This window comes from Megalobrama amblycephala, linkage group LG14 (assembly GCF_018812025.1).
Source record: "Megalobrama amblycephala isolate DHTTF-2021 linkage group LG14, ASM1881202v1, whole genome shotgun sequence".
NCBI classification, from domain to species: Eukaryota; Metazoa; Chordata; class Actinopteri; order Cypriniformes; family Xenocyprididae; genus Megalobrama; species Megalobrama amblycephala.
Genome location: NC_063057.1, coordinates 6,964,647 through 6,977,834, shown reverse-complemented (window position 1 = coordinate 6,977,834; position 13,188 = coordinate 6,964,647). Strand labels below are relative to the sequence as shown.

The window sequence follows — 13,188 nt, the reverse complement described above, 5'->3', positions numbered from 1 at the left end:
TGGGTTTGTCCATTTTCATTCCAACTTCGGTTGTTTTTAACCCAGTGCCCTCATGTATTACCAGATGTAACCTTGCATAATTATGCCAAATAAAATGTTAATTGTAGAATGCTTTATGATCAAACAAGCTTTGACTATGTATTCTTTAAAATTACGAGATGTTTTAGGTAACTAGGCTGAAGGTGTAGTCAAAATATCGGTGTGAATATTACTGAGATAATGTTGCTCCTCTATAATTACACCTCGAGTAAACGCATGAACAGACTGCTTGAGCGGTTCATGTGGTTCATTGTGTGTGGGTTAAATGTGCAGGCCTATAGAACATGACAGTAACACGAAACTCTGTATTCCCAGAAACTATGACTCCCTGGAATAAAGCATTATACAGTTGTACAGGACGTGGCTGGGCTTGCAGTAACAGGCCTAGTATGGAGGTCAGATATCTTGGTTTTGTCTACTCGGTGATCCCAGCAAGGGTGTTTCCCTTTAGTTTAACAGTGCATGCATGTTCTTGGGTTTTTCTGTAGAAGATGGTCCAGAAATAAACGCCCTCATTCTGAACCACAGATGACCTTGGCTGTGCATTGAAGAAACGTTATTCTCGGACTGTCTGACATTAGATGAGCGTAGAAAGGACCAGACGAGACAAAGAGAACCCAGCTAAGAAACTGATGTTCTGATAACGTCGTGGGAACAGTGATTTGCAATGTTTTTAAAACAAAGTGTCGTGGTTACAAAGATAGCCTATCTAAAAGGTTAAATAACCTATTTTTACTCACAATGTAAGATTTGTATTCCAAGAAGCATGACGTTCTAAGAACGTTTCTCTCAACGTCATATCAACTAGCCTATAGCGTGTTACAGGAACGTTCTACAAACGTCATTTAAAGAATGTTTTAACATTTGTATAACCTTTACAAAACATCAGTGAAAGTTGTGGGATATTGTTCCGTGTTAGTTGGGAAACATGCTTAAAGACTCAAAGAGGCAGTCATTACACTAATAAAAAAATAAATAAAAGAAAATTGTATAAATAAAAGAAAATTTGTAGTACGTTTAATAAGAAAATTCTACTTTAAATTTTAATTAAACGTGTTACTTGCCATTTCGTTGTTAATATTAGTAAAAATGCACTAACAATTTCTGAGTAAAACTTCTTTCAAAGTGAATCCCACACCATTTTTTTTGTTTCCAGAGTAGTTTTGCACATTTGCTTTAAACTTCTAAAAACAAAGGTTCCAAAAGAGGGTGAAGAACATTTTAAAATTCTATAGAACCTTTGTGCAATGAAATGGTTCTATGTGTTTTACCATCAATGCCAATAATGAACCTTTATTTTTAAGAGTGTAAGTTCTAAATTCTATTCTGTCTTGATCACGACAGTAAAAACTAGAATGACATCCTATTAAATAGAGGTAGTATTGTGCGAGTATATTTTCAGAGGACAGGTGTGGTATATTGTCTTGTGGCATAGAAATGATTCAGTCAACTTTGTACTACATGATGTTTCTATTGTCGTTACGATTTCTGGTTCTGTAAAAGAATACTCGCCCATCCAGCTTGTTTTTCGTCATGTTCTCTGGAATCCCACTATGATGATCATGCAGGTTATTTGCATAATGTCATTCCGGTAATAGCCTATCTCAGATTGTTTATCTTGCTGACAGCGTAATGGAAAGAAAAAAACAAGCGGGAAACAAATAGTTTTCAGATAAGAGCAAACATGTTCTTTTGCTTCATGTGAAACACTGCAGAATGTTCCACCATCATATCTGTTAATCATTGCTCTTGAGGTTTATGAATTACTTTTATGATACATTAACATGATTTTGAAGATATTTAGACAGGTAAAACTTGTAAAAATCCTCAAACAGTTATCGATGGACAAGCTGAGTTATGTCTAACCTAAACGAGCAATAATAATACCTATGCTGTTGAGTACTTGATATGAATTATTTAGTGTAAAAGAATCCATCAAAGCATTATAGGCTGTCTTTAGGTGTTTAGCCCTTCAATATATATTTTCTTTCAGTAATGAAAGACACCTTCATTGTCTACTTTTCTCTAGCAGTGGCTTTATGTGGATTCAAACAGCTAGAAAAAGCATTAAAATCGACAGGGCTCAACTGTGAAGAAAATTGACTTTGAAAAAGATTACAGTAGTAAGCATGCATCCATGTGTCTTAAATGTAAGAACTTGTACATTTACAGAATCGCATTTTAAGAATCTTTTATAGAGATTTTTTTTCTTTTCTTTTTTCTAAGTTGCATTTTATTACGTTGAATCTGGTTAATAGCCCATGAAGCTGATAAATAGTACAACCTAACAATCCAGACTAGTCCTGAATAAGGGAGTGCAAAGCCAGACGCTTTTAGTTTTACTGTAGTAAGTGTATTGAGTGTGTGTTTGGAGTCACACCCAGTTCACACACACACATAACCACACGCGCGCTTGTTTCTCCATCAGCGCTGCGCCAGAGGCGCGTTCACTGCAGCTCTGTGGAGCGCGCGCACACAAGAGAGAGGAGGGGACGCGCTGCTGCGGCTCGGAACATCTTCACCCGGTGTGATTCATGTTCAAGGTAAGGCGAGATATTCTGCTTTCTTCTGTTTCGGAGCAAACTGTGGCTTGACTTTTTAATCCCGGGTGTACCGTTATAAGAGAAAACGCGTCGCGGTTTGTTGATGCATCCTTGAGGAAGAGAATGTGCTCAGCGTGTTTAATCATGACGGTCTGGATGCTTACACATGAGGCTTGAAAACGGATTTAGGGTGTTTTGGATTCTTTTGGATCTGGATTCTTGAGGAGTGAAGGATGTACAATATGTTAATCAATCTATCGACCCGAAGAAGCTCCCAAACCTCCTGTATACAGGACGCGTTCTTGATGCGTTCCGTCTGCGGTGCGTCAGACGTACCGCTGCGTTCTAAGACGGATTGTCAAGATTAGTACAACTTTGAAAATCAACGCGTTTACTTTTAGCTGATTTTGAATTCCCGAACGCGTCCTGTGTGCGCGTGCGACGCGGGTCTGTCGGCGAACGCTGCTGAAACGGACGCGTCACGCCGCTGCCACTAAATAATAATAGTAACTGTTTAGGTTAAAGTACTATTTCTTTCTGTGATTGTCACATCATTGTTTAAATATGAGCTTCTGTGGCGGGTGAAGCAGAAAGAGGAGGAATGCGCGGCGCCAACGCTTCAGTTCGAATGTTACAGTGTAGCGCTATGATTCTTGAACTGTTGAGGTTTGGCGCGTTCGAATCATTCTTGCTACATTGTTGCACTTGAGGATGAATCTTTTCCGGGTTATATTTCATCCCAGAATCAAAAGTAAAAGTAATGTTTTGTGTTAAAAAATAAAGTAAAAAATCTTCTCAAACGCACTTAAGTGCCAAATAAAATTTTTTACGCAAAATATAATTTCCTATTTTTTATTTGTGGTTTTGGGGTGGAAAATGTGATCTGGACATGTTTTTTTAAAGGTTCACCGAATTCTACTGTTACAGTAAATTACACTAATATGCTCTAGTTGATGCCTGAAGGGACATTTGTGTGCAGCAGCAGCAGTAATAACATTAAACAGGCTGTTCAATATTCAACAGACCATATACAACATACACTCTATATATAGAGAGAGAGAGAGCTCGGCTACAGTAGAATGTACTAGGGAGACATGCCAGCAAGTTCATACAGTCACATCACGTGCCTAACGCTTTGCTTTGACTTACAGAGCTGCGCTAAATATGACGACTGCTCGCTTATCTGGACCTTGATACTGATACGGCAAGAGACAGACAGACAGACAGGGCCATCTGCACACAGATAGAGAGCCACTGTTTTTATTCAACATGCCTGTTGCTTTTGTCATTCGGAATCAGTTTCTTTCAATCAGTGCCTGTGACTCATAATAAGTTCAGTCAGAAATGTATGCAGGAGTGAGACGGATCCAGGATGATGTGTAGTGCATGGAGCGAGTTTTAAAGTAATAATTTATCTGATGACATGTTTACTGGCGTGAGGATGGGGCAACTGTCACTCACATGAGACCACAACCATCCAATCAATTAATCAAGTCCCACACTACATTTGTTCTTGTTTGCAAAGCCATTTCACTCCGATATATGTCTTAATAGGGAAGAAAAGACTGTCACAACTTCTTTCATGCTGGCTTTAAACTAGGCCTTGATGAATCCTCATTGTCAACTGATCTCTCCTATCTATGACCTTTAGTTTGATCTGTGTTCTCCAGCCGTTCACTTTTCCCTGATCCCACTCCAACAGCGTATCAGCAGTGCTCAGAACAGAGACCTCAAGGCGAAGATGTTGAGATTAGCTCTGGCTTGATGATCAGCAGGCCTTCGTGGGTCACACTGAGAGCGAGTGAGGGGGGTGAACGGAGGAAGTACGGACCACCAGTGTATTTACACTTAAGAATCTGTGGTATTTACTGATAAAACAGACACGGAATTAAACGCAGCAGATATGAATCTCGCATCTTTCACCATCTGTAGTCGTGTTGACACTGTGAAAATGGTGTTGTGTGATGTGTTGCTTCTTATACGTAAGGTGACGGGAGCAAAGCGGATCAGATTTAACATTCATTTACATACACTCAAAGCCTAAACTTGAACCAGGGTTATTAACTAAAACAATAAAAAAAATTAATGGAAATAAAATAAAATATAAGACAAGCATATAGAGAGATTTTTTTATTTTTAAAGTTGAGATGAAAACTGAAATACACTCTTAAAAATAAGGTTCCAAAGGGTAGTTTTTGCAGTGATGCCATAGAACCTTTTTTTTTCTCCAGTGAACAGTTCTAAAAAGAACCTTTTTTTTTTTTTTCTTTACGTGAAGAACATTCTAAAAATTTAAAGAAGCTTTTTCTACTATAAAGTACCTTTTATGGAATGGAAAGATTCTGTGGATGTTAAAGGTTCTTCATGGAACCATATATTCTGATAAAGGACTGTTAGTTTTATTTTTTAGTGTATAAAAATAAAAACTAACTCAAAAAAAAAAAAAATTATATATATATATATATATATATATATATATATATATATATATATATATATATATATATATAAAACTAGTGTTTAATACTAAAATAAAACTGACTTGAATGAAATCTTGAAATCTGGCCTATAGTTATTAGCTGATGATGTAAATCTTCTATATTTACATTGCACAGTCCTCCTGTTCTCTTTTTACTCATAATAGATTTTGTAGTCATTTTACTGGTGTATTTCCCTCTGGACTGGACTATAATTAATGTGACTTGGAGCTGCTATTTATACTACAGGCCTAATTAGCCAGAACCACATTTGAAAGAACAGCCAGACTAGCAACAATCCATTCCTGCCCTATTAAACAGGTGAATTATTGATTTATTTATAGAAAGTTGCCATTTTTTTCATTTTATTTTGTGATTGATAAGGTTCTGTACAGTAGGTGGGTATTTTTGGGTGGTTGGGCGTTGCTATGTTTTTTGCTGTCTCAAGTGTTTGTGATATTTTGGTTTCAGATATGTCTCAGGCCCTTTCTTCAGTGTAAGTTTATGGGATTTTTTCTCACCTGCTTTATTATCCACGAGGCAAATTGGTTAAAGTAAAAAACTAATAAAAAACTGGATGAGTCAGTAGTTTAACACTAACTATGAGCAATAGTGACAACATATACCCATATACATGTGCATGTGTTTGCTTGTATGTGTTTATGTATATATGTGTATATATATATATATATATATATATATATTAGGGCTGTCAAATGATTAATCGCGATTAATCGCATACAAAATAAAAGTTTGAGTTTGCCTAATATATGTGGGTGTACTGTGCGTAATTATTATGTATATATAAATACAAACACATTCATGTATATATTTGAGAAATACTTACAAGTATATGTATTTATTTATATTTTTATATAATCTTTATTATATATAAATAAAAATATTTTGTACATAAATAACAAATTTCTCTTAAATATATACATAAATTTGTGTGTATTTATATATACATAATAATTATATACAGTACTCACACATATATTAGGCAAACTCCAACTTTTATTTTGTATGTGATTAATCGCGATTAATCGTTTGACAGCCCTAATAAATATATAAATATATATATATATATATATATATATATATATATATATATATATATATATATATATATATATATACACACACACACACACACACACACACACACACACACACACACACACACACACACACACACACACACACACACACATAATAGTGGTGTCAAACGATTAATTGTGATTAATCACATCCAAAATTAAAGTTTGTTTACATGTGTGTGTATTGTGTACATTTATTTATAAATACACACACATGCATGCATATATTTTAACAAAAATGTATTATATTTATATATAAAATATTTGTGTATACATCTAATATAAATTATATATCAAAAATTATATATATACATGAAAAAAAAATTATATATATAATGAAATGTTAATGATTAAATACATTTTTAAATAAATAAATAAAATAAATGACTTTTTTTTTTTTGAAAATGCTTAGCAAAGCAAGTTTTTGTAAGCGTCCCGTAATCCAGAGCCCCAACAGAAAAATGTTACTTGAATGAAAGTGATGAATGGGCATGTTTTTATGTATTCCTATAAATCCATCTTCTTTTTGTGTCCCAGTTTTCCAGCGTCGCCTTTAGTGTCAGATAGTGCTAAAATGTTTCAGGAATGAATGATTTCGACTCAGGTGATTTACAAGAACATGTATGCTTTCACTTCTGTAACTTGAGGACAGGTCAGGCTTTCTCATACGTACGTCATCATCGTCTGTAGCCTCAGGTCATGATGTGTCTTTGGAAGCTCCTTGTTTGTTTGACTTTCATGTCTTGAGGCATCTTGAACAGCTACATTCTCTGATGAGGGATGTTGTGCAGCTTCTTTTGGCATGTCGTGAAGTTGGTTTCATTTTAAGAAAGGATTTATGTGACCGTTCAGTTTAGTGCATGAAAAACTAATTTTTTTTTTTATTTTTATTAAATGCATTTTTTTTCTAATAAATGCAAGTGTTTCATAATATTGTCACAATATTTCTCATTTAAATAATTCACGCCCAAGGCATGCGTAAAATCCAGGGACAGGGCCTGGTTGAGTTAGCAGTAGTGTGGGTCACTTTATCACAATTGCTGCCGGTTGAGTTTTGAGTAGCAGTTGGGCGGGAAACAACTGGTTAGTAGCGTGTTGAAACTCACGGTTATGGTAAGGGGCAGACATTTGTTGGTTCTTCTATGACATCGCTGTGAAAAATTCCTTTTGGAACCTTTATTTTTACCTTTATACCTTGACTGTATGATTGACAGTAATAGTGACATTTGAATCGTACTGTGCTAGAATTTAGAGTGCATTCTTCTAATGAGATGCCATTATTGGCCATCTCTGAATGTACATTGAGCAGCAGTGAGTGTTAGAGTGATGCATTAGCTAATGATGTTGTTAGCAATCTGCTCTCGCTGCCCCCAGAGGATATTTAACTGATGTAGGGCAAATCAATCAACACACACACACACACACACACACACTGCAATGCTGTAATGTGACTAATGGCAGCAAGTCAACATATCAGTAGTATAAGTTCATCGAAATGAAAACTGAATATGTCTGTACTGAAATTTAAGAGATTATTTCTATGAATCAAATTCATTGCTTTCTGCTTATGTTTTCCCTCCAAAATGATCCTGGAGAATGATGTCTTTGAGCAACTGGCTAAAGTAATAATTCTATAAAATTCTAAAATTCTTTTTTGCTGAATCATATTGTGATAAAACAAATGAATATTATTTCCATCTTTAGTGGTATTTCTCATACGATACATTCAGACACATGTGATGATGGCATGAAAGTGTGTTATCTAACAGCTGATCTCAGGTCAGTCTCGGTCACTCCGCAGGTGTCAGGATTCTCCCTCAGGCTGAAATCTTCTCAACTGGTGTCACAGGCTCATGAGAGATTCACATTTATTTCCCCTTCACCAGATATAGACTAGTAGTGCTGAACTGTTCACATTTTTTCTAGTGTTCTTTCTTCTGTTTGTGCATCTTGCATTACCTTCCTCTCCTGCTTGCTTATTGTTTCGTTTGTGTTCACTACCATTCAAAAGTTTGGTGTCAGTAAGATTTTTAAATGTTTTTGAAAGTAGTCCCTTATGCTCAGCAAAAACAGTAAAAATGTTAAAACATTATTACAATATAAAATAATTTTTTCTATTTGAATATATGTTAAAATGTAATTTATTCCTGTGATGCAAAGCTGAATTTTCAGCATCATTACTCCAGTCTTCAGCATCACATGATCCTTCAGAAATCATTCTAATATGATGATTTGCTGCTCAATAAACATTTATTATTATTATCAATGTTGAAAACAGTTGCGCTGCTTCATATTTTCGTGCAAGCTTTTTTTTCAGGATACTTCAATTAATAGAAAGTTCAAACGAACAGCATTTATTTGAAACATTATAAACTTTTGATTTAATGCAGTTTAATGCATCCTTGCTGAATAAAAGTAGGCTATTAATTTCTTTCAAAACATTTATTTACATGTCAAACACACAAATCTCCCTAAAGGTTTGACTTCAAAACATCTCTAGCATCAGTGATATGTGGACAAGTGTCTTTCCCGTATACATCCAACAACTTATCACCGTGATGATAAAGTTTAACCTGTATTGACCTCGTAACATTCCTCTAAAACTGTAATCGGTAATCCGTGCGGATCTCGACAGATCTGAAATCCTCTTCTTGTTTGGGTAGATTGTTTCCTGTAGTTTGATGCATGTTTTGTACGCAGTGTCCTTTATAACCCCAGACAGGCAGCACTGAGCTGTTGGTCGGTGAGAGTGATTGTGTGTTGGGTTGCATCGTGTTTGTTTCTTCGTTCTTGGAAGAGATGCAGAAACAGACGCCCTTCTGCAGATAAAGTTGCTCTCGCCGACACTTCCCGTAATTCAAGCCCAAATAAAAGCAGAGTTTGTTGTGGTGTATTGTATCAGGACTGTATCAGATCGCCGCTGGAATATAGCTCTGAAGTTGTGCATAATAAATCGCACCGGTGTAGCTGACATGTGTTTGTGTTCATATGTGTTAAAGAGGACCTACTGTGCTTTTTGACATGTTCAGCTCTCTTTAGTGTTTAATGTTGCTGTTTGAGCATGAAAAATGTTACAAAGTCCCTCCAGCAGGAGTTATTCTCTATATCTGTGTCACTGTTTCTGAAACGCCTCTATTGTAGTCTTGAGTTTTCTTCTGGGAGCAAACACGTCACAATGTTCCTCTTTTAAATAATTCCTGCCCCTTTATTTTTTCACAACACACTGATCCAGACAACCTATCAGAGCACACTGTGCTTTTCAGAAGGAGGGGCTTCAAATATGTGAAAAATATTTTTTTGAAAATTCAAGCATGAAAATGTATTCTACAGCCCAAAAACAAAATCAGGACTTTAGGAGAGGGCATAATATGTCCTCTTTAAGGGTCAATGGGTTGCCTGTTTGCTCTCTGCACAGTTATAAACCTCTGAAACTACTGAAACCAGAGCTCTGTGTGTGTGTCAGGATTGAAGAATTGGCTTCCTTTCAAATGCACAAAGTAGAATTTGAATTGAATTGGCCACACGCCCAACAGGATGTTGAATTGGAATGACAGGAAAGTGATTTTACTGCATTGCAATGCAAAGCATTTTAACAAAATCATGCAAAGGTTTAGCGACAAAACACAAGTGCATTATTAATTTCGAATGGAATCAAAATGAAGTTTTGCAGAATGTTAAAACACTGTAAATAAGTTGTAAATATAACAGATTATTGAAATACAGTATTTCTACTTCAAAATTTAATGTTAAATTCAACGTGTTGCTTGCCATTTCTTTGTAATTATTTGTGAAATTTACTAGCAATTTCTGAAGTAAATCCTACTTTGAAAGTGTTATTTTATTTTGAACTAGCTTTTATCTTTATATTTTTAGTTTTCATGTTAATTTTAGTTTAATTTTTTAGTAATTCCGTTATGTGATTTTGTCATTTTATTCGTTTTTTTTTTTAATATTGCTATTTAGGTTTAATTTATTATTTTCAGTTTTAGTTTGTTATTATTTATTTACAGTTAACAGTTTTAGTGCCTTAACTTAAACTTATTTCATTTTATTGCCAAGGCAACATTTATAATTTTCATGCAGTTTGTTTTTCAACTAATGTTATTTTATTTCAGCTTTATTTCATTTAACAATTTTTTTTTTTAAGTTTTAGTTGTTTAGTTTAGTTTCTTTTTGTTCACGATAGTTATGGAAGCTCGTTTCCCCCACTGAATAAAAATAAAAAAGGTAATTGTGATTTTTTTATCTCAAAATTCTGACTTTTTTTTCCTCAGTTTTGTTATAAAGTCATAAAGTTATAAAGTCAGAATTGTGAGATATAAACTTGAAATTCTGAGAAAAAGTCAGTATTTTTTTTCTCAGAATTAGATTTTATTAAAAAAAAAAAAAAGCTGAGAAAAAAAAGGTCTTTATAACACACAATTGCAACTTTATATCTTGCAATTCTGAAAAAAAAAAAGAATTGTGAGATAAAAAGTTCCAATTATCCTTTATTTTTTTAAATTCCGTGGCGGAAACAAGCTTCCATAGTAACCCTGCTTTGAAACAAGTGCTTTTGTGATCGTGTGTGATTTTGTGTAGTGTGTGTGAATCAGATCATGAGGAAATCACTTTTTGTGAGGTAGAAACTAACAGTTTTAGGAAACACTTTCGTTTTTTTAGCCTCTCAGTGATACTGAAAGCTGCCAAACGTACATTTGTTTACAGCTCTTAAAAATAGTCACTTATTCAAAGACGGGGCAAACTCAAGACACAGAGACGCTCCACCTCAAACATCAGAGCTCTTTGTGCTGGTCGTGTTTCCGAGCCCGGTCTGCATCCGTGCAGGAAAGAGGATGTTGTGTTTACTCCTGTTCAAAGAGGCTTCATGCTCTTTAGGTCAGTTGAGGAAGCCATTCTCTGATGTTTTATACCTGTAGAAATGGTTAGGAGGAACTGATATACTTCTACTAGTTCCAAAAATCATTAAAAACAGATGAAGCTGTTATTCAAAACATGAACTTCTCCGTAAAAACACAGAAGTAAATGTGCATGAGTGAATTTTAAATCTATTCAGTTCTACACTGTAAAAAAAATCCCGTTGTTTCTACGGAAAAATACCGGCAGCTGTGGTTACCAGAACAATACTGTAAAAATGACATCAAACCGTAAACATACTTACGGAGTTACATGTGAATTTTACATTTTAAATATGTATATTTAACATTGGATTTCAGTACACTGTAAAAAAAATCCCAGTAAAATTTACGGTAAAATAACATATTTCATTAACTGATATAATGTTAATTTACCAGCCTAATGAAGTACTAATATCTGTTTTGTATCTTTATACTACACTGACAGTCACCAAACACAGTGGTGATAAGAGTCACATGATGAATCAAAGTTCATCACAAGCAGCTTTTGCACAAGCCGAGAAGGACAACACTAACATATAGAAGGTGCACACAGTGTCATTCACACACACACTAAACACCATCATGGTAACATGCATGAAATTTTAAAAATGCAATAAACATTAATTTAACAACATTAGATGTAACATAAAACCCTAATGTACATAACTGATTAGAAAAAAATGAGAAAAACTAAGAAGAAACAGAGTTATTTCAACGAAAATATATCAAATGTGAAGTGTGGGAATGTCAATTTACGTTTTTTCACTGTAAATTTCACAATGAATTGTTATTTTTCACTTTCAAAAACTGTGAATTTAACGGTATTTTACCGTAAAATTACATTAAATGTACCGTCAGATCTATTACAGTTATTCACCGTATATAGTACGGAAACTTTCTGTAAACCAATTAACAGTTTTTCACAGCAGCATTTTTACAGTCTTTTACTGTTAAAATCACGGTAATTTTTTACAGTGTAGATAATAATAGCATGACACACTAGTGCTCGACCGAGAGCCGGGTGACCAGTGGCCAATATAAAAGAAATTAATAAACTTATTCATCAAGGATGCATTCAATTGATCAAAAGTGACAGTACAGACATTTATAATGTGACAAAATATTTCTGTTTCAAATAAATGCTGTTCTTTTGAACTTTCTATTCATCAAAGAATCCTGAAAAAATAAAGGCTATGTTCAGACTGCAGGTGAATCAGATTTGTTTCTTAAATCAGATCTTTTCAGGCAGACTGTCCACACTGTTAATTGCAACTGATCAAATAAGATTTGTGTGTCCAGACATCTGCATAGGTTGCTTTGGGACGTATGTGACGAGGCTTTCCAAACGGATGCAGGAGCATCATCTCGCTCCGCAAATAAGCACCTTGTTGAGTTTCCAGTGCACAGGAAAATGGCGTATTAATACTGTATGAATACTTCCGGCATTTCCATCAACAGTTTTGACATTATTGTTGTGTGTTTCATTAAAAGTGATGCAGAAGACAGAGCATCCACACTGAGATGCATCTGTAAAAATGGGGTCGCATTTCAAACCAAAACAAGATCCGATTTCATGTGTTTTTTTTGTTTTTTTTTGCTGTCCAGACTTTCAAAAACACATCTGGGTAAAATATGGATATGCAAAAAAATCTGATTTTTGAACATAGCCAAAATGTGTCATGGTTTCTACAAAGATATGAAGCAGCACAGCTGTTTTCAACATTGATAATAATAATAAATGTTTCTTGAGCAGCAAATCATCATATTAGAATGATTTCTGAAGGATCATGTGACACTGAAGACTGGAGTAATGATGCTGAAAATTCAGCTTTGTTCACAGGAATACATTATGTTTTAAAAGATATTCAAATAGAAAGACTTATTTGATATTGTAAAAATATTTAAACATTTTTACTGTATTTTTTTGATCAAATAAATGCAGCCTCGGTGAGCATAAGAGACTTATTTCAAAAACATTTAAAAATCTTACTGACACCAAACTTTTGAACAGCAGTGAACACGAATGAAACAAAAAGCAAGCAGGAGAGGAAGGTAATGCAAGATGCACAGGAGAAAAATGTGAACAATTCTGGACTGAATCTGAAGGGGAAATAAATGTGAATCTCTCATG

The 13,188-nt window shown here is 34.6% G+C and overlaps 1 protein-coding gene across 1 annotated transcript in view; it reads left to right on the top strand.

Annotated features, from left to right (window-relative positions):
* Positions 1-2,441: 2,441 nt before the first annotated feature.
* Positions 2,442-13,188, top strand: part of si:dkey-97m3.1 (fatty acyl-CoA reductase 1) — a 37,380-nt gene continuing 26,633 nt past the window's right edge. The window contains exon 1 of the mRNA XM_048154779.1: positions 2,442-2,582. The gene's annotated coding sequence lies outside the window, so the exon portion shown is untranslated. The remainder of the gene's footprint in view (positions 2,583-13,188) is intronic.